The sequence below is a fragment of the Equus przewalskii genome, chromosome 29, assembly GCF_037783145.1.
Source record: "Equus przewalskii isolate Varuska chromosome 29, EquPr2, whole genome shotgun sequence".
NCBI lineage: Eukaryota > Metazoa > Chordata > Mammalia > Perissodactyla > Equidae > Equus > Equus przewalskii.
Window position 1 is genome coordinate 45,934,621 of NC_091859.1, and position 22,547 is coordinate 45,957,167.

At 44.8% G+C, this 22,547-nt stretch overlaps 1 protein-coding gene across 1 annotated transcript in view; it reads left to right on the top strand.

Annotated features, from left to right (window-relative positions):
• Positions 1–246: 246 nt before the first annotated feature.
• ZBED4 (zinc finger BED-type containing 4) overlaps positions 247–22,547 on the top strand; it is a 29,425-nt gene continuing 7,124 nt past the window's right edge. Inside the window, exons 1-2 of the mRNA XM_070599992.1 lie at positions 247–429; positions 2,379–2,457. The gene's annotated coding sequence lies outside the window, so the exon portion shown is untranslated. The remainder of the gene's footprint in view (positions 430–2,378; positions 2,458–22,547) is intronic.

Genomic DNA, 22,547 nt, shown 5'->3' on the forward strand with positions numbered 1-22,547 from the left:
CGCCCAGCACGGGGGCTGGGATTGCGCCTGCGTGATTGGTCCGGCCCCTCCTCCCCCCAGCGCGGGGGCGGGAACTGCGCCTGCGTGGTCGTCCCGGGCCCACCCTGACGGGAGCGCCGCGGCGCCTCCTGCTGCCCGCCAGGCCGGGCCCTGGGGCGGGGCGGGCGTGCGGACTCTGCGCTTGCGCACGCCGGCCCCGCCCCCAGCCCCGCCCCGCGCCGCGCGGGGCCCTGGGAGGGGCGCAGCGTCCGGCGGCGTCGCGGGCAGGCGGGCTGCGGGCGGCGGCGGCGGCGGCGGCGGCGGCAGCGGCGGCGGGAGGGGCGGCGGGGGCAGACAAAGCCGCGGCTAATGAATGGGAGCGCGTCCGCCCGCGCCGTCCGTCGTCCGCAGCCGGGCGGGAGCCGCGCCGCCCCGAGCCCGGCGCCCGCGGTGAGTACGCGGCGGCGGCCGAGCCGGCTCTGCCTCAGCCGCGAGCTCGCGCCCCGGGCCCGGCCGTCCTGGCGCGCCGTCGGGCCCGGGCCGGGCCGGGGCCGGGGGCCGGGCTGGGGGTTCCGGTCGGGGTCGGGGTCGGCGTCGAGGGGCCGGGGTCGGAGCGCCGGGCCGGGGAAGGGGTTGGGGAATGAGGGTCAGGCCGGGGTCGGGGCCGAGGGGCCGAGCCGGGGCCCGCGGTACTGCCCTTACCGGGTCGGGGGCCGGGGGCCGGGCGCGGCCTCCGTGGCCTAGACCCCGCGCGGCCACGGCGGACCCCGCGCCCCCGGCCCCCGACCCCGCTGACAGCTGGCGCCCGGGGCCCGGCCGGACGGTCGCCCCCGAGGCGCGTTGTCCGGGCGGTAGGATTTTGTGGAGGAAACACCTAAAGTGGTAAAAAGTTGGTGCGGCCCCGCGGGCCGTGGTGCCGGCCGGAGCGGCTTGGCGAGCGGGAGTGTGGCCGCCGGTGTGAGTGCGCGCTGGCCGCGCGTGCGTCTGTGCGCGCACGCGAGCGTGGCCCGGGGTCCGGGCCGGGCCGAGGCCACGGCGGTCGTCCCCGAGGAGGGGTCCGCGGGGGTCGCTGGCAGGCGCGGGCAGCCCGGAGCCGGGGCAGGTGCCCCTCCGCCAGCACAGCGAGCTGCCTTGCAAACTGTGTCGTTGGGGTTTCCTCTAGCTGTGCTTGGTTTTCAGCGGCATATCCAGGAAGAGACAGCCGAGGGCCTGTTTAAATGTGTCTTAGGGAGCGGATGAGACGGGTTCAGTGTTACTACGTGCTTTCCAAGCTTTTTAGTTACTGTGTGTGTTTGGGTGTGACCATTCCAATTTAATTAATAAAGATACGACTCACTACACAGCATAATTTCGAGTATTTTTCCAGCTGCTATTTTCCTAGACCCAAGTAAACTTGGAGTCATTTGTGTGTCTTTTGTCCTGTTTCCGTGACCCACACCACCTCCGTTGCTTAAGAGGGTTGCGGGCCCTGTCGGCTCTCCTGGTCCTCTCTCGGTGTTTTGGGCGACTTTGACACAGGTGCCCGCCCAGGTGAGCCGGCAGGAGAGGCCTCCCTCGGCATGCTCGTGTGTGTGTGTGTGTGTGTGTGTGTGTGTGTGTGTGTGTGTGTGTGTGTGTGTAAAAAGGGGAAGTTATTTTGAAGTTCTCTCTGATGAGATCAAGTGCATAGTTTTAGAAATCCACTTCAGACTTTCATGAGGCCAGGTTCCTAAAGCAAGGGCATCCTCCTGACTTTTTATATTGGAATACTAGTTTTTCATGTTTTCTCTATATCATGGTGATAAAATTAGGGGACTAGGAAGGGTTTAGTTGGAGTTTTTTAAAAAGTGTTATGAATAAGCCAACTTTCAATTAGGAATTAATTTCTATTACTAAACAGAGTTATCTTGTGAGAGGAAACAGCTTACAGGCGCTGGACTCCATACTCTGAGGGTTTCCCGTGGGCTGTCCATGCAGGGATGTGTACTTCCTGTAATCCTTAAACAGATTATATCTGGCTGTCATAAGTTACATTTTCTCTGGAAAAGATCCAGCACACGTTAAGAGATATTCTGTGAATCTTCAAAAGTTTCAAAGGACACAGTCCTTTTATTGGAAGAAAACTCAGACTTGTAGTCCACTTGACATGTGATTACTTGACAGTGCTCCCCTCCCACACACTCACTGTTTGTTCTGGTTAATTCCTGAAGTCTTTGGATGTGAAAACTCTGTTCTTTCACGCCATCGCATCCACATGAAGAGGTTTGTAAGTAACTCAAGCTGTGCAAAGAATGTTCCTAACACCTTGGAGAAAGGTTTTAAGTAAATTAGTAGGATCGTTGATTGAATTCTGTGTCTGTGCAAAGGAGCTGACAGGCAGTATTTATTTAGTGAAGGAGACGTGTGTGTCTGTATTTCAGATCCCTGTCCGGCGTAGAATTTGGAGAGTGACCGGAGCTGGGAGACGGAGCTGTTGCAGCACGAAGAGTGGTGATCATGGTCAGTGCAGTCCTTCTCTTCACTTGGTATTTGGGTTTTTTCTTTGCTGGCTTCAGCTCCTTCAGTCTCTGAACTCTTGTCTCTTTTCTCCTCGTTTGGTATGATGATTGATGATTGCCTCTCAGGGGAGGGAAGCAGGTGAGTGACCGTTGGGCATAGCAGCTGGTGCGGGGCAAGGAGCCTCTGATAGTGGGTTTGAGGCCCATCCGACTCTCCGTCACTGGCGTTCTGTTTCCTGCTGAGCTTCTCTGCACAAAACATGCAGTTTCATAGGGTCAAGAGACTGTCGTTGTTCTAATTACAATTTGATTTTTAAATTTCTATTTAAATCTCAGGACTAGAGGACGTAGGCTATAGGAATCTATTGTTCATGTTCACATTTTGTGTTTTACTGAACTCAGCTGCGTGAAAAGTCAGAGTGTGCCTCTGGCCCTTACCGTCCCGCAGCCTCAGTTCTGGCCTCTGAAGTGTCTGGATTGCAGCAGATTTCAGTCCCGCACACTTCCAGGGCCTTGGCCCTTTATGCATCTCTGTGTTTCCTGCCCTTCTACCTCACCCCGCTTTTCGTTACCTGGATTTTCCTTCATTCTAGAATATCTCAGATCACTTCCTTGCTATTTATTTGCTGTGTACTTTCAGTAGTTCCAATTCTGCAAGGCATTGCTAGAAATAAAATCTTTTCTTCTCATGCCCCCTTTTTCTGAGGCAGAGGGGAGCAGGAGAGACAGATGCTTGACTCTCCATGAGGTATTCTCACCTCTCTTCTCTGCGCGAGGCACTATTCTACCTGCTGGGGGCAATGGTGGTTTTTAAAAGAAGGCCTTGCCCTGGATTTCCTCAGAGGACCTACGTAGTGGTGGTGGGAATGAATGTCAGCCAGCGAAAAAGGCCCAATAAATGCTCCAAGGAAAAGATACAGGCAGGCACGGGCAGACATGATGGGCAGTTCCTGTGTGAGAAGTGTGCTCTGGGAATACCTCTTCTTCTAGAGGGAGAGAACGTTGAGTCCAGCCCTGGATGGTCTGGGGGTGACAGGGTGGAGGCCCCGAGTGAGAAGCACCAGTGTGGTGGAGAGGCTGGTCCCTCTGCTGGAGCCTGTGTCCTGTCGGTAGAGCCCCTCCTTAGCTCCTCATGCTCCTGATAAGGTGTCTTCTCTGCTTGGTTTCCCTCTCATTCGGGTGAAGGCCTTTCAGCATTTGTGTCCCAGCTGTTTTCCAGCAAAGTCTGCAGACCGTAGAAAGAGCTGACACTGGCCTGGGGGTCGGGTGGGGTTCGGGTGTCCCCCGATGGCCCACTGGACACTCTCTGTGTGTCCTTGATCTGGCTGGGGAGGTCCCAGTCCCTTGGCCTTGTGGCCCTGCACTCGCTCTTTCCTACTTCGCCGCCCCCCCCCCCCCCCCCCCCCCGCAGATATAAATGGTGAGGAGCTGAGTTTTCATCTGAGGGCACCACCGACTGAGCCTCACCTGTGGTCTGCTTGCTGTGGAGGGAGCAGCACTGGGAGCTGTGTGCTGTTCAGGGAGAGTTCCAGTTGCTCTGTCACAGAGGCCATGTTCCACATCCTATAAGGAAAAGGATGCTTTAAAGACTCTTCCAGCAGCTTCCAGCCACAGCAGCCATTTCAGACTTGTCACGGGTGGGATTGCCCTGTACCCCAGGAGAAAAGGTAGGCGGCGAGAGTACTGGTGTTGGGTAAGGGGGACCCACAGAAAAGTGAGCAGAACAACCCAAATAGCCCTGGTCTGTGACCCAGAACATTTCAGGGACAGAACAGGGACCAGCTGACCTTACTGTGCTGTTTGCTCGCTTTGGAATGTGCTTTGTTTCCAAGGTAGCCTTATCACGGCGTCTGACCACATTGCATGGAAACAGCGCTGGTTCTGGGCTTTGGAAGTTTAACCCTTAGCAGCCGTCTCTAGCTTTTAGCTTTGGGTTCTCCATCTCACTTTAGCCAGGACTTGATTATAGTGTTTCTTTGCACAAGCACAGTAGCTGTCGCTGGAATTTCTGGCTTTGAGGAGTTGATGCTGTTGCCACCCCTAGAATGTGTTGTGGTTATGTATCCTCAGAATACGTTCAAGTTACTCTCAGCTGTAGACCACTTCTTAATTTATAGCCTTGGGGAAGACCGTCATCCCCAAGTGTGAACCAGGCAAGAGTGTCAGCTGCCGCTCTCTGATCCCCTGGGTCACTTGACAGCTAACTGAGAGCATGTGTACTTTGAGTTGGAAACAAATATGCTTCAGGGTTTTCAAGGTTGTATTGTGAAGTTCCTAACTGACCAGAGAGTTGAAAGCACGGTCATGGCCCCTCTGTGCCTGCCCCAGGATGGAGCACTTGTCACAGCTGTGATTGCCACCTTGCACCTATCTGGGGCTTGCCACACTTTTTCAAAGGAAATTGCAGATTTCACAGCACATCACCTCTAAGTGCTCTTTTCTCTGAAGAAAAGGCAAAAGGGGATTCTTCTCTATAACCAACAATACTGTCATCGATAACGTCTAAGAAACGTAACAATAATCTGTGTCATCGAGGGGCCAAATCCACAGTCACATCCCCCAATTGTCCCCCAGTTGACTTTAGTAGCTGCTTTTCCCAAACCAGTCTAGTCTAGCTCATTGCATTAGTGGTTATGTCTTTAGTCTCCGTTATTCTGGAATACTCTGCACCGTACCCCACTTGCCTGCCTCAGTTTTTTCCCATGACATTGACTTTTTGAAGACACCAGGCCAGTTGTCTTGCAAACATCCCATGTTCTGGACTTGTTTGCTGTTTTCGTGCTGTGTCATTTAGCATGTTCCTCTGCTCCCTATATACGCCCTGTGATCTCACATGAAGAGGCTGATGGATTCAGGCGCATGTTTTCATGCAGGTGGTGACGTGTGCTGCTTAGTGCACGGTCCTCAGAGGCTGTCCTACTGGGACTGAAGCCGACTTTCTAATGCTGTTTTCTTTCTTTCTTTGTTTTATCTATGTTTCCCTCATCCATTATGTCCTAAGAAGACAGGACAAATGCTGAATTCTCTCCCTTTATTACCACTTTTCAGGGGAAGCCGTGGGTTGTAATATTCACCTGAGTTGTGGCAAATGTTTCTATTTTTCCTTTTTGAATGTGCAGACTAATGGATTTTCATTTATTCATTATATTGTAATCTATTAAAGTGTTTTGTTATTGTTTTTTGATGTTCACATTGTTATAACTATGACCACTTGGGCTCCCCACAAGGGTGGCTCCTGGTCCTTCTCAGGCAGCATCGTCCTGGAAGCACTTCCTTTCTGGCACTTTCCCCTTTCTCTCCCAGGCCTGCCCTCAGCCATTCCTCCACAGTGCTTTGGTTCCTTTTAGTGCAGAAAGGTAGAAACTGAAGTCTCGGAATTAGATGTGTTCATTGTGTTCATATGTTATTGCTGCTGTAAGCACCTGTCTGGTGGGCAGAGCTAAGAAATAAATTCTTAAAACATCTTCAGTTCGCGCTGATTATTTTCAGTACAAATTTAAAATTATGTGGTTTTACTTACTTTCTTTGATTTTTTAAAATTTGTATCTTTTTCTTATCCTGAAAATCTTGATTCTTAGTGTCATTGGCATATTTATTTTATGCTAAAATGTACATAAAATGGACTGTAAAATTACTATATTATGTTACTACTACTACTGATGAAACTACTTAGCAAAGTTTAAGGTGTTTTTAAGTTCTTTTTGTCCTTAGTGTATATTCTGCTTAGGATGAAGTTAAAGTACTGTGTTATAAAGCCCCTTGAGGAATATTCTTTTATCTGCAGTTATATTGCCCAATCAGTATACAATTAGGTTTATTTGTTTCAGATTTGGAATTTTCTTTTTTTATTTTCTTTTTATGTACAAAATTATTACATGGCTCAAAAGTCAAAATTACATAAAAGATTTGATTAGAAATCTCACTTCCATCCCTATCTCCTCCACTTTTTAGAGGCAACCATTTTTATTTCTGCTTTATCCTGCAAAAAAAAGCACACACATAGAGACATATTTGTAACTCCCCTTGTTTTCCCTTCTGTCTCATAAAAGGTAGCAAGCACTATTCACGCTGTGTTGGCTGCCTTTTTACCCGACACATCTGAGCACCCATCCTCGTTGATGGATGTGGCCGCAGTGACTGACTGTGGGCAGGTGCTGTTTGTATCTGATGAGGGCCATCTTCAGGCCCTGTTTCTAGAAGTGGGATCACTGGGTCCACAGGTCAGTGTCGTTTTGATAGTGTTTCCGAATTCCCCTCTGTGGATGTGGTCCCCAGTTTGCATGCCATCAGCACCCTTCACAGCCTCACCGGCAGAAGGTGCTACCAAGTGTTTGGGCCTCTGCCAGTCTGATCCAGGGGGACCTTATATCTTAGAGTAGTTTTCATTTAATATGCTTCAATTTGAATGTGAAAAATGGAAAAATATACTATACCAAATTGGATGTATTTGGTAGTCAAAGCATTTGCGATCATTAAATGAAAGTTGATTATTATGTTAGTAAGTTACTCAGTCTGATCAAGCACTGTAGGATGAGAACTGGAAAACCCTGCTGTGAGAATTCACACTCTGACACCTAACTCTGCATCATAGCACAGTCACATGTCCCTTAACAATGGGGATACCTTATGAGAAACGCATCATTAGGCGATTTTGTTGTTGCATGAGCATCATAGAGGTACTTACTCAAACCTAGATGGTATTGCCTCCAACACATCTAGGCTGTGTGGTACTAATCTCTCTCTCTCTCTCTCTCTCTCCTTTTTTTTTTTTTTTTTTTTTGGTGAGGAAGATTGGCCCTGAGCTAACATCTGTGCCAGTCTTCCTCTATTTTGTATATGGGATGCTGCCACAGCGTAGCTTGATGAATGATGTGTAGGTCCACAACTAGAATCTGAACCCACAAACCTCAGGCCACCGAAGTGGAGCTCACGAACTTAACCACAATGCCGCCGGGCTGGCCTCCCATGGTACTAATCTTATGGGACCACCATCATATATGTGGTCTGTCGTTGACCAAAATGTCTTTATGCAGTGCAGGACTGTAATTTGGAAGGTGATTTCTGTAATTTTTTAAGTAAAAATTAGCAGTACATTCTCTAGCAAGTCAGAACACGTGTCTAAGGTTGAGAATACTCCATACATTTTGTTTTCTAGTTTATGGAAGGGCTCCTCCAGTTAGCTGCGTTTACTTTTATCTATTTTTGTCTTTGAAACTAAAAAGTGTAGAATAAATTCCAGAAAATTTTGGTTTTGGATGCCTCCTTTCTACCTCTCATCCTCCCCTCCCTTCAATTTCTAGTCGTAATTTAGATTGCTGCTCAGTGTTTGAGTGTAATGGTAATTTCTTAATTGCTGTAGTGCCTGGCATCAGAGTGGCCCTCTGGCTGTGAAGAGATGGGTGGGGCCAAGTGAGCTGGGCTTCCCTTCTGTCCTTTGAGCAGCAGTGACAACAGTGGAAGCAGTGACTAGATTTGTTCTGGAAGGATTCTGTGTTGTACTTGTTGTCGTTGATTACCCTATTTTATATTCATGCTGTTTGGTTTTATTTTTTAACTAACTTTTGTTTGCTGGAGAATAGCATCTGAACCATGGAATACCTGGTTCCACGTGCCATCCACATGCCCTGTAAAAGGTAACCCTCATCTTTCAGGGCCACAGTACCATCTCCAGAGTTTGGCGGTAGGTGGCAAAAAACAAGTTCTTCACACATATTGTAAAATTAGCAAAAATGTCACAAGAACATAATCCTTTTGTGGTTTGAAAACCAAAGCTGACATGCTTTTTTTAAATTGATGCTGAAATAGTAAGAAAAAATTCTTTTCTTTAGTAATAAACTCCTAGAGCAAGTGACAGGATTTTTCCTAAGATAGAAACATCTTTGCTGTTTATGGTTATCAAATAAAATGTGCAGAAATAGTCAAGCAGTAGAGAAACCTATGAAGTTGAAAGTGAAACTTTCGTAATTGCCCTTCTAGACACACGTTATGTGTGTGGGTGCACCTTTCCACCAGAGCCGTTCGGCCCACCCTCTCTTCTGCACTGAAGGCAGCAGTGGCAGTGTCTCCCTCCTGCTGGGTGGTCCCTGGGTTACAGGACTGCATCTAAAGCCTCAGAACAGATGCACCATAGGAGCACTCAGATGGCAGCCACTGGAGGACATGTAGATGATTTCCATCTTTTTACCTCTTTTACTGTGGCAAATAACACACATGCAAAGAAATGCACATCTCAGTAAATTGTCATCTGGAGACAGACTGATGTTCCCATCACCAGGTGAAGAGGTGGGAGATTGCCCCTGTGCTCTCCTATTCCTGCGCCCTTCTCTTAACCGTTCTCTGCATTTCTGCCACCGTAATTCATGTAAGGGGGATCCCATGATGTGTGTTCTTTTGTGTCTGGCTTCTCTTGGTCACTGTCATATTTCTTGAGAATAATGATAGTTTCTTCATTTTCTTTGCTGTATGATGTTCCATTGCATGAACACGTCACAAGAGGTATCTCTGGTCAATACCGATTTCTTACCTTTATGAATACTGTGATGAATGTTGTCACAGTTGTCTTTTGCTGCATGTACACGAGCATTTCTGTTGGGCATGTACCTGTGAGTGGAATCACGGGGTGATACTAGTTGTGGGGTGTAGTCTTATTAGGCAGTGGCAGATGTTTTCCCGTGTGGTTGCACTCCTCTGCTGCAGATCTTCCCCAGCAATTGGTGTGTGGGGGGGGAGAGAGCGAGCGAGAGAGCGAGAGAGCGAGCGAGAGAGCGAGCGGTGAAGTACCTGCTCGTAACTCTTTTGCCTTTTTTCCTAAATCTTCTCCTTATCTGAGGCTTACTTTTTTTACTCAGTTAATGGTGTTCCTTGAAGAACAGTTTCTTTTTTTCAAGTTCCTTAATTTTAATGTGGCCTGATTTTATCCACCTTCCCTCGGTGGTTAGTCCCGTTTTGCTCTAAATCAAGGTTATATGGATATTTTCTTATATTCTTTATTGTTTTGCCTTTAGCGCTACCATCCACCTGGAGTTGATTTGGAGGATGGCAGGAGCTAGGGGTCAAGTGTCATTTTTTCCATAAAGAGATCTAATTGTCCTGACACCATTTATTTAAAAGATCTTCCTTCTTCACTGTTCTGCAGCATCTCCGGCATAAAAAAGCAAGTGTGTGCAGACACTGTGTGCAGGTCTATTCCTGGACTCTCCAGTCGGAGCCTTGGTCTGTGAGCCCCTGGCACCAATACCATAATGCCCTTCTTGTTGTGGTTTCTTTTTTTTTTCTTCTTCTTTTTTCTTCCTGTTTTTAATATTTATTTTATTTTATTTTATTTTTTTAATTAATTTATTTTTTTTCTTTGTTGTTTCTTAAGGTTTGTTTTTTTAAGGCTTTTTTATTTTAGAGTATAGCACAGATAGAGAAACTGCGTAAAATGAGCGTATAGCTTGATGAGTTATTATAAGGTGGACACTTTTGTAACCATCATTTGGGTTAAGAAATAAAATTTTCCGGCTCCCCAGAGTCCTGCGTGTCCTGTCTCAGTCACACCTCCCTCCCGACAAAAGGAACTGCTGAGCTCACTTCTGCGGCAATTAGTACTTGTTGCTTTTCTTCATGGGTTTCTGCCTGAATTGTGCAGCTCTAAGTTGTAGCTCGTTTACCTGGTGTTTGATGACATTTTAGTCTCTCGTCTGTGGGTCACCCCCTGCCTGTGGAGGTTATCTGTGAGGAAGCCAGGTGGTCGGACTGGTGTTCTCACAGTCTCGGTGGGGCTGATCGTGGGCCTCAGGTGTGCTTTAATGTGTTCCTCTGTCCTTGGTTGCTGGGAGTCAGTACTGGTTCTGGAGGCTTCATGAGATTCAGGTTTGAGTTGTGGTAACGCTTTCACGGGAGTGTTGTGTTGTTCCATCAGGAGACACCTAATGTGCTGTGTCTCTCTGTTTTGATGTTGGCAGCCGACGATGCACACACCTATGTCCATTCATCCGTAGAGAGTTAGGAGTGGTGACGTTCTGGCTCAGGTACTGCCGCTTTGTCTGTGAGCTGGACTGCTGCTCTGAGAGACCTGTCCCTATCTGCTGTTTGGTGATCTAGTGTGGTAGTTCACGTGGGAAACTGAAGCTAAGTGCTTGATTCTTTCCTTGTATCAGTTCTCAAAGTAATAATTGTGGATTTTATTTTGGTATTATGAACTCATAGATTTAAACATGTTTGAGTTTTGATGTATTGTTGTTATGATCCCTGTTTGTGTTCGGATCATCTCATTTTTGGATAGTGGGAGCCTTTACAAGTTGGCTCCTAGAGCCTTTGGCACAGTCCCAGGGCCCTCTCAAAGGTTCCTTGCTACCTGGTATGCCAGGCTGTTCTAGGCCCAGCGTGCATTCCTCCTGCCCCAGACGTGGAATAAGCCGTTCCTTCAAGAAGCCCTGGTCTTTTTGTAATGGGAAATGACGTTTCAAAATCACAGTCTGGATGTTAGATATGCTCATTGCGGTTGGGTTGGTCAGTGTTTCTAGGTCTTTGCAGTGAACAGAGCTAGAGTATATATTCTGTTCACTGACTGTAGGATGTCTATTTGACCTTTTTTTTTTTTTTAAGATTTTATTTTTTTGGGGCTGGCCCCGTGGCCGAGTGGTTAAGTTCGCGTGCTCCACTGCAGGCGGCCCAGTGTTTCGTTGGTTCGAATCCTGGGTGCGGACATGGCACTGTTCATCAAACCACGCTGAGGCAGCGTCCCACATGCCACAACTAGAAGGACCCACAACGAAGAATATACAACTATGTACTGGGGGGCTTTGGGGAGAAAAAGGAAAAAATAAAATCTTTAAAAAAGTAAAACACAGTCTTAAAAAAAAGAAAAAAACGATTGTATTTTTCTTTTTTCTCCCCGAATCCCCCCAGTACATACCTGTATATTTTAGTTGTGGGTCCTTCTAGTTGTGACATGTGGGATGCTGCCTCAAAGTGGCCTGATGACTAGTGCCGTGTCTGTGTCCAGGATTCAAACCAGTGAAACCCTTGGCGCCTAAAGCAGAGTGCACGAACTTAACCACTTGGCCACAGGGCCGGCCCCTATTTGACCTTTTTAATCACAAGTCTGTCTCCTTTCCACACTGAGAATCCTGGTTCTCAAGGACAGAGGAAACGAGAGTGTTAGACTGTCACTAATTACTCATCTGCCTTACCTCTCTCTACACACATCCCAAGCTTGGAATAGCAATGGCAGTTCTACTACCACCTGTATTATAACTGAAAACAGGTAAAATATTTTTTGCATAGGATTTCCCGTTATCCTCCCATTCTTCTTCATAGTTACACAGGCTCTGCATTGTAGAGCACGGAGCCATTACCTATATATTCTCTCCCGTAAACCCTCATTCGGTCTTAGTTCTACAAGAAAATGGATATTAAATGTGCACACCTGGACCTTACGTCAGTGTTTCTCTAGACTTTTTGGTTTAAGTTTGTTCTCTAGTACACTTCTCAGGAAGGACTCATGGAAAAACATTTCCTGAATTCTTGCATATTGATAATAGTTTTTTTGCATCCTTTATACTTGATAGTTTGACTGGATATAAAATCCTTGGCTCACACTTTCTTTCCTTGAATATGTTATTCTGCTGTCTTCTAGCATAAAACACTGCTTTCAGACACATGACAGTTTTATTTTCTTTCCCTTATAAGTGACTTTGTTTTTTGTTTGAATGGCATTTCTTTTTCTTTAAGTCCAACAGTTTTACTAGCATATACCTCAGTGTTAATTGTTAAGGATGGGTCTTCTCAGCTATATAGTATGCTCTTTCAATATGTAGTTTCACAATTTTTATTCCTGGAAAGGTTTTCAAGTTTTAGGATTCTCTTCTCTCGCTTCGTCTCCTCTTTTGTTGGGGGCGCTCTGATTAGCCATATGTTGGATCTTCTTTACCTATCACTTAAATTGGTCAGTTTCTCTTGAGTCTTTTTTATCCCTTCATTTCTTTTTCATTAAAAAAAAAAAGTATTTTCCTCTTCTGTTTATCTCAAGCAATCATTTGTAGAGTCTGTTTGTTCTTATGTTGCTTCTAGCTTAGTCTCTATTCCTCAAATGATATTTTATTTTTCTGGTATTTTCTTAGGATCCATAATCTCATTTCAGTGTGTTCTATTTTGATTTATGTTGTTCTTTTGTGTTATTTTCTTAATATCTTTAGCTTTTGAAATAACTTGTAGTCACTGTGTAAGTTGAGGTTGTGTTTTTCTGGTGTGCTTTCATTATCTATAGAGATGTTTTTCTGCCCTGTATTACTTTTTATCCTGTCGTTTTGTGGGAGTTGACCTTCATCCTTTTCTCCTCCTTGTTGGATGAGTTTTCTAGTGCTTCTTTAACAAATTATTACAAACTTAGTGACTGAAACAGCATAAATTTGGAGGTCAGAAATCTACAATGGGTCTCATTGGGCTAAAATCAGGTTATTGGCAGGCTGCTTTTCTTTCTGGAGGTCCTCACGGTATCTGTTTCCTTGCCTTTTACACTTGCCTTACACCCGCTTGTGGGATCCCCCTTCCTCCATCTTCAAAGCCAGCAGCACCGCATCTCTCTGGTCATTCTTCTGAAGTCCTGTTCACTCTGTTTCTCTTCTGGCCTCTTTCTTCCACTTTTAAGATAATCCAGTATAATCTTCCTATTATTGCATAATTGTTGCATAGTTGCCTCTGCAACCTTATTAATAAATCCCCTTTGCCATGTAACCTAACATTCACAGGTCTGAGGATTAGGACATGGACTTCTTCAAGGGCCCATTATTCCATCTGCCACATTTATTTTTATATGATACTAGTTTTTTTGAAATTTAAGAAGGCTTCATGACCCAAGAGAACTTTGTCTAACTTCATGGTGCTTTCTCTTCTGCAGTCTTGATGTACTATTAAAAATATGGTGGCTTCCTTTATGTATCTAGGAATATCAATCTTTAGTCTTCTTTTCTTGCTATTTCTTTGTCTGACTTCAGTAGCCAGATGATACTGGCCTCTTAGAATAGGCTGGAAAGTATTCCATCCTCCTCTGTTTTCAAAAAGTTTGTGGAGTATTGGTATTATTTTTTTCTGTAAATGTTTGGTAAAATTCACCAGCGAAGCCATCTGGGCCTACGTTTTTCTTTGTGGAAAGATTTTAGGTTATTAATTCAGTTTCTTTAGTTATTATAGGTCTGTTCTGATTTTCTATTTCTTCTTGAGTCACTTTTGGTAATTTATTACTTTCTAGGAATTTTCCCATTTCACGTAAGATGTTAAATTTGTTGGTAGAAAGTTATTCATTGTATTCTCTTATATTCCATTGCATTTCTGAGGAATCAGTGGTAATGTTCCCACATTTTTGCAGTCTGTGTCTTCTTTTTTTCTTGGTTAATCTGGCTAAGGATTTTTCACTTTTGTTGATCTTTTCAAAGAACCAACTTTTGGTTTCATTGATGTTCTGCATTACTTTTTTGTTTCTGTTTCGTTAATACCCACTCTAATTTTTACTTTTTCCTTTTATTCTGCCTTGGTTTGTTTTGTTTTTCTAGGTTTTTTTTTTTAAGGTGAATGCTTACATTATTGATTTGAGATCTTTCTTCTTATCTAATGTAGGTATTTAAAGCTATAAATTTCTCTCAGAGCACCACTTTAGCTGCATCTCAGAAATTCTGGTGTGTTGTGTTTTTATTTTCGTTCAGATGAAAATATTCTTTTTTTTTTTTTTTTTTTGAGGAAGATTAGCCCTGAGCTAACTGCTGCCAATCCTCCTCTTTTTGCTGAGGAAGACTGGCCCTGAGCTAACATCCTTGCCGATCTTCCTCTACTTTATAGGGATGCCTGCCACAGCATGGCTTGCCAAGTGGTGCCATGTCTGCACCTGGGATCGGAACCGGCAAATCCTGGGCCACCAAAGCGGAACATGCGAACTTAACTGTTGCGCCTCCAGGCCAACCGCTGAAGATACTTTCTAATTTTCCTTGTAATTTCTTTTTGACCCATGGATTATTTAGAAATATGTTTTTTATTTCCAAATATTTATTGATTTCTCAAATTCCATTCTGTTATTGTTTTATAATCTAACTCCTTTGTGGTTGAAGGGCATCCTGGCATAGTTTGTCTTTTTAAATTTGTTAACACTTGTTTTATGGCCTGCCGTCTGGTCTGTACTGTGGGATGTTTCACTGTGCGCCTGAGTGTGTTGTGCTGCTGTTGGATGGAGTGTTGTAGTGTTGTATAGCTGTCTGTCTGTTCGAGTTGGTTGACAGTGTTGTTCAAGTCTTCTGTATCCTTGCTGATTTTCTGTCTGGTTGTTCTACTTGACCCATCTTCAAGTTGGTTGATTCTTTCTTCTGCCAGTTATTGCCCTTCTAGTGAATTTTAGTTATGCATTTCAACTCCATAATTCCTGCTTGGTTCTCTGTTATAATTTTTCTCTGTATATTGATATTTATTTGGTGAGACCTTGTCATGATTTCCTTTAGTTCTTTCAACATATTTGTAATAGCTGATATAAAGACTTTGTCTACGAAGTCCAACATCTGGGCTCCCTTAGGGACAGTTTCTTTTGACATTTTTTTAGCTGTGTATGGGCCATACTTTCCTGCCTTTTTACCTGTCTTGTAACGTTTTTGTTTCTGTTGAAAACTGGACATCAGATTCCCCTCCCTCTTGAGTTTTTGTTGTTGCTGGGGTTTTGTTTTTTGCCTGTTTGTCTCTTTTGCAGCTTGCCTGGACTAATTCTGAAAAGTCTGTATTGCTTGTAGTGTGTGGCTGCTGAGGCCTCTGCTTGGTTAGCTTGGTGGTCAGTTAATGATTGGTCAGAGGTTTCCTTACATACCTGGAACAAATCTGTCTGCCATCTTTGCCAAGAGGCTCTGTGTGAGTGCACACACACGCAATGCTGGGACAGGCCTTCGTCTTCCAGCACTTTGCCTTTGCCTTCTTCTTACACAGGGCACCAGGGCCAGCCAGACATGAGAGATTGGGGTAGCCCCTCAGGTCTTTCCTGGGCTGTGCAGTTCTGGACATGCGTGTCCTTCTACATCCTTGGGAATTTGTCAGAGCTTTTCAGCATTCCCCATAGACATCTTATTCTCCAGATCTTCCTTTTAAACCTTTGGCCAGGCTTTTGCTTGCCCCAGCTGGTATTGCAGCTATAGGCAGCTGGGATGTAAAAAAAAGTGCAGATATTGGTTTTCAGCAAACATCCTGGGTATAGGGCTTTTCCCACAAAGCAAGATCTGAGTCAGGTCAAATAGCAGCCATGCCCTGTGAATGGGGCTTTTCCAGGGACCTGTGACAAAGGTCAAATAGTGACAATGCCATAGACAGTGGGACTTTTTGAGGGGCCGCAGACCTGGTCTGCCCCCTCTGGTGGCTGCAAGGTTGCTGATTTTCACACCTACCGTGGTGTGGGGCTGCTGGTTTCATGGCTCTCGTGGGGAAAGGAGGATGGGAGTTCAACTGCCACAACCTGCTGTTGTTACAAAGGTCCAATAGTTTTTCTTAAATAAATGCTCCTCAGACTGTTGCAAGCCTTTGGTTAATTCCCAGAATTCTGCACAGTTTGATACTGACAACTTGCCAGCCCCTTCTTTGCTGCTCTGGCACAGTGCATTCTCGGGGGTCCTCACCCTGCCATTCTGGGACAGTGGGCTGCTTTCTGAGGTCCTGGGGTTTTGTGTCCTTCTCCCTTCTCCACCCTTCCTTTTCTTTGTTTCTTTTGTCCCTGAGCTGCTCGGTTTAGAGTCTTTTCCCACCAGTTTCTCTTTAATGTGGGTCTTTGCCCTGGAAGGAAGTTTTGTCTGGGTTGTTTTGCTCCAGCCTCTTTGGATCTTACCTTGGACCCCTGACACGCGTCTGCCTTATTGCAGTCAGGAAAGTCCCAATTTCAGAGCGTGGTCCTTGGGACTTACAGTGAGTACCTGTTGGCTACTTTGGGATTATTAGTATATTACATGCCCAGGGCTGCCTTCTTTTTCCATCTGTGCAGATCTGCGTCCACACGGGCCTTGTGTTTATTCTTGGTTTGTCCTCTCTGCTTATATTTTGAAGTTAAGGAAATACCTCATTAATTTTGCCTTGTTGCTCTCGTCCATATGATTGTGGTTTTGCTCTTCTAGTTCTGTGCTGTGTTACCAAGAAAAACAAAGGAATATAACTGTTTCAAATGAATAAAATAACTACGCTTAAGAGAGAAAATTGACCAAAGAAACTCTTGGACACAGTGCTCGCTTACACACCCTCAAGCCCAAAGACAAAAATTCACAAACTACTGTCTCTGGTTAGAGAGCTTGCTTCCCTTGGTGCTCTGGGTGAGGGCTCTAACGCCGCTTTCTGGGTGTTGTAGGGTTGAGCAAGCGATTGGGTCTTATAAGGACAGTGGGAGCCAGATTTCTTGCTGTTGGAGAAGGAAGTTACAAATGTGGAAAAAGGGATGCTAGAATGATCCTGTGATGTTGGCTTGAGATTGGAGGTATCAGTGTGAACTCATGGTTTTTATTCACATATGCATATGCATGGCAGTATGTGTGTGTGTTTATGGCTCCCAATTGGCAGGGCTTCTCTTGAAAAGTCAGCAGTGTGTCTAAGTGTTTTTTCTTAACATAATTCTTCCAGAAGTATTCTAATGTACTTTAGGAAGACTAGCATAGTGGACCCCATGCACTCAACACCCACCTTCAGCACTTACCAGCTCACAGCCATTCCTGTTTTTTCTGTAGCCCTCGCTCAGTTTCTTTTTTAAAGATTGGCACCTGAGCTAACAACTGTTTCCAGTCTTTTTCTTTTTTTCCTCCCCTGCTTCTTCTCCCCTAAGCCCCCCAGTTCATAGTTGTATGTTTTTTTTAGTTGTGGGTCCTTCTAGTTGTGGCATGTGGGATGCCACCTCAGCATGGCCTGATGAGTGGTGCCATGTCCGCGCCCAGGATCCAAATCAGCGAAACCCTGGGCCTCCAAAGGCGGAGTACGCGAACTTAACCACTGAGCCACAGGGCCGGCCCCTCACTCAATTATTTTTGAAGGAAATACCAGAAATCATATTTCGTCTGGATATATTTCAGTAAGTAACTTGGAAAGATGGGATTCTGTCAAAAGTTATATCCACAATACCTTTATCACACCTTAAAAAACTAACAGCAATTACTTAATGTCAAATATTAACTCAGTATCCAAATTTCCCACATTTTCTAAAAAATGTTCTTAAACAGTTTGCTAATTCAAATCAAGATGTAAGCAGAATTTTTTCGTTAAAGAAACTGGGTTCATCCCACAGAAAATCTCATAATCTGGATTTTACTGATTTCATTCCTCTGGTGTTTCAGTATGTTCCTCTGTCCCTTGTAATTTTTATCTGTCTGCTTTATCTCTCTCTCTCTCTTTTTTGTTTTTTTTGAGGAAGATTGGCCCTGAGTTAACATTTGCTGCCAATCCTCCTCTTTTTGCTGAGGAAGATTGGCCCTGAGCTACCATCCATGTCTGTCTTCCTCCACTTTATATGTGGGACACCTGCCACACCATGGCTTGATAAGTGGTGTGTAGGTTTGCACCCTGGATCCGAACCGGCAAATCCTGGGCTGCTGAAGTGGAATGTGTGAACTTAACTGCTGTATCACTGGGCTGGCCCCTGCTTTATCTTTTGTTTGCAGCTCTTTTTTAAAAAAAATCTTACTTGGATCTGTAGGGGTTCTTGAATCTGTGGTCAGAAGTCTTTCCTCAGTACTGGGAATTTCACAGCCATTACATCTCCCCTTCCTTACTACTCTTTTCTTCCCCTCTCCCTCCCCCAGTGCTTCCAGTGCTCACTTCTACCACTTCATACCCGTGTGCCCTGGACAGGTTTCTTACCCTCTCTGTGCCTCAGTTTCCTCATGTGTACAAGGAGAAAAGTCATACTAAACCTTCTGCAAGAGATTGTCACATGGTTTAGAGATAATACAGGTCAAACACTCAGAAGATGGCCCACAGTACGTACTCAGTACATATTGGCTCTTACCATCCTTACCACCCCACGCTCTTCCCCAAGAGAGTCTTCAGAGAAAGTCAGAATCAACCTAGAATGAGACGTTAGCCTTGAAGAGAGCAGAGCTGGGTTCTTCCAGACCCAGAGAGATGAAGGGCCCACCTTGTAGCATGGAGAGGGGCACAGGGCAAGGTTGTTCAAAAACGAGAAGATGAGGGCTGAGGAATGAGGTGGCATGCTGCCAATGGGGAGGAGCAGCAAAGAGGGCTGGGACATCCAGAGACAATGACCTTGAATCCTCTGACCTTCCCAAACTCACTGAGGTCTAGTACCTTTCTGTAGAGGCCTTCAGACCTTTATCACATCAATGGCCATCTTCTGTGAGTACAAGCAGTTGTGCTTTTTCCTTTCCAGTCTGCCTGCTGCCCTGGGACCCTCCAGGACAGTGTTGGATGGAAGTGGGAGGGCACGTGGGTCTTCTTGCCTTGTTGCAGAGCTTACGGGGAGCACTCATTCTCACTGTTCCGTGTGGTGTTAGCTGCAGGTGTTCCTGAATGCCCCTCGTAAGGTTGAGGAGAGTTTCTTCTGTTCCTGCTTTGTGACAGTGTGTCATGAATAGGGATAGAAGTGTGTTGTTAAATGTCTTCATATATTGAATGACATGGCCATATGGTTTTACTTCTTCATTCTCTTAATATGGTGAATTATATTGATTGATTTTTTAAATGTGAAACCAAACTTTTATTCTTGTGATAAACCCAACTTACTCATGGTGTATTTTTTTATATATAGTGCTGAATTTGATTTGCTGAATATTTGTCAAGAACTTGCTAAATTTTGTTAAGACTTTTCTGTGGTTCCAGGGAAATAGATCTGTTTCTTTCCTTGTAATGTCTTTGCTGGTTTTGCTGCCTCATGAAAAGAATTGGGAAGTTTCTTCTTTTCTTTTCTGGAAGAGTTTGTGTTTCATGGGTAGTTTTTCTTCCTTTAATGTTTGGTAGAATTCACCAGTGAAGCCATCTGGGCCTGAAAGTTTCTTTGAGAGGGTTTTTTAACTACAAGTTTAATTTTTTAATTAAATTTATGTTCTCTCTTCTTTAGTTAGTATTACAGTATTCTTTTCTGTAATGTGTGTCTTGCCAGGAATTTGTCCATTTCATCTAAGTTGCTGAATTTATGGTGGTAAAGTTATTCAGACTATTTCCTTACTATATCCTCTTACATCTGTCAGATCTATAGTGATCCCCGCCTCCTTCATTCCCAGTGTGGTAGTTTCTGTCTTCTCCATTTGTTTCTCTGACCAATCTGTAGAAGTTTGTCAGTTTTATTGATCTTTCCAAAGAACCAGTGTTTAGTATCATTGATTTTGTTTTCTCTCTCTCTTTTTTTTTCCCATTTCACTGATTTCATATCTTTTCACCCCTGTTTACTTTGGGATTAAATTTACTTTACTTTTCCTTGTGAGTTTTTTCTTTGACCCTTGGCTTGATATAGAAGAGTTATTTATTTGAAAATATTTTGGATTTTTCCAGGTCTCATTCTGTTGTTGATTTCCCATTCAGTTCCCTATTGTCAGAGACTATCCTGTGTTTTATTTCAGTTCTTTTAAATTTATTGAGATTTGTTTTATTGTCCAGAGAATAATCTATCTTGGTGAGTGTTTTGTATGCACCTGTAAATAATATGTATTCTGGTGGTGTTGGTTGGACTGTTCGGTAAATGTCAATTTGGTCAAGTTTAATAATAGTGTTTTTAAATCTTCTGTTATCTTCACTGGTTTTCTGTCTCCCTCTTGAATTAACTATTGAAGAGGTGTGTTGAGACCCCCATCTGTAATTGTGAATTGTTTTGCTCTCCCTTTCGTTCCCTCAGTTTTGCTTCATATACTTGAAGGGCTGTTGGCAGATGTGTGCACACTTGGTGGATTGACCTCTTTGTCACTCTCTGTCATGTCCCTTGTGTCCCTGGTGTGCAATTCTTAAGTCTTCGTCTGATGGTGATATAGCCCCTCCAGCTCTCTATTGGTTAGAGTTAGCGTGGTGCAGCTTTTCCGTCCTTTTGCATTAACCTGCTGGTGTCTTTATGTTTGAAGTGTGTCTCTCGCAGGCAGCATGTAGTTAGTCTTGCTTTCTCATCCAATCTGACAATCTCTGCCTTCCTTAAAAAAACAGCTTTATTTGGGTGTCTGGGAAAAATCTCTCCTGTTTCTCCTTTGTTCTTATACTCTACTCACAGAATACTTCACTTTTGGCCACCAAACATGTGGGGTTTTTCCCCCACACTGACCAGTTCTCCAACACCAGCTGGGTGTCCCACAATTCACTTCAGTTCTGACACCATCTACTTGGAGACAGTGTCAGATACCACAGGTTAAGAGCTTAGTCCCTCAAGACTGCCCCCACTCAGACACCAGCCTCAGTTGTCACCTGTACTTCCAGCCGACCAGCTGTAAATCAGGGTTCCCACAACCCCCTCCTCAGGTTCAGTAATTTGCTGGAGCGGCTCACAGAACTCAGGGGAACACTTACTTACATTTACTGGTTTATTATAGAATAAAGGATATGGAAAAGAACACAGATGAACAGCCGAATGAAGAGGTGCATAGGGCGAGGTCTGGAAGGGTGCCGAGCACAGGAGCAGCCACTGATCTGCTCTGTCTCCATGGATCTGCCCATTTTGGACCTTTCATTTGAAGTCAGTCATACAGTATGTGATCTTTTGTGTCTGGCTTCTTTCATTTAGCTTGATGTTTTTGAGGTTTGTAAAGCTTCATCCATGCGATGGCTTGAATTAGTACTTCATTCCTTTTAATGGCTGCATGTGACCTGCCGTCGTAGGAATGGATCATATTTTTTATCCGTTCATCAGTAGATGGACATTTGGGTTGTTTCCACTTTCTATCTGATGTTAGTAATGTTGCTATTCGTGTACAAGTTGTTGAGTGAACACGCATTTTCATTTCTCTTGGGTATATACATAGAAGTAGAATTCCCAGGTTGTGTGGTAACTCTACGTGTAACGTTTTGAGGAGCTGCCAGACTGACTTCCAAAGTGGTTGCACCGTCTTACGTTCCCACTAGGAGTGCATGAGGGTTCCCATTTCTCCAAATCCTTGTCAACACTTACTGTCTGTTTTTTTATTATAGTCATCCTAGTGGGTGTCTCATCGTGGTTTGGATTTATGTATATTTTTAATTCTAATTTTTAAAAATTCCTTTCCAAATCTAGCTTCTCACTTTTATAGTCTCTTCTTTTTTGCTCATTTTTCTTTATTTTCTATTTTATTTTTTAAATAAACTGCCTGGTTATATGTATGAAATATGTTATTATGTATAATGTTTTAGAAACACAATTATATCTAAATTTTTGTTTGTTTGTTCGTTTTTGCTGAGGAAGATTTGCCCTGAGCTAACATCTGTTGCCAGTCTTCCTCTCTTTTGTATGTGAGCTGCCGCCACAGCATGGCCACTGATCTGTGGTGCATGTCCGTGCCTGGGAATCGAACCCGGGCCGCCAGAGCAGAGCATGCCAAACTTAACCACTAGGCCACTGGGGCTGGCCCTGTATCTAATTATTTTGTGTCCTGTGTGTCGTCATTCCAGTGGATGAAGTCCTTGGTGCTCTAAATCTGCTGCTTTTGCCGACTCTCACGCCTCGTGTCCTGTTTCCTGTGTGTTCAGTGATATTTTGTTTACATACTAATTTTTAATTTTGAGTATTTGGCTGAACTTTGTGGAATTCATTGTTTGGAATGCTTTCTTTCCAGAACAACCTGCATTTGCTTCTGGTGACAGCTAGCCGTTTTTGTTAAGCCAGGAAGACTTTGATAGGACGACCATACATCCTGCTGGGCCCCAGGGAGGCTCCGAGGAAGCCTGTTGTCCAGCGTTCTTATTGGCAGTGCCTCCTCTCATAGGGAGAAATGCACTGTGTGGCCTAAATTCTGGGTGGCCTCCCTGCTTTGGCTCCTGCTCTCGATGGTGGCTCACCTGGCTGGTGTGGCCCGCGATCAGGCATTGCCCATGGACAGCCTTGGTTTGCACAGCTGGGCACAGCTCAGCCCCCTCCTATCTCGGGCCCCACTCTGCTCTTTGTGTGCCCAGTAATGTGTTAGAGAGTAAAGGTGGAGAGCCGTGCAGGCCAGG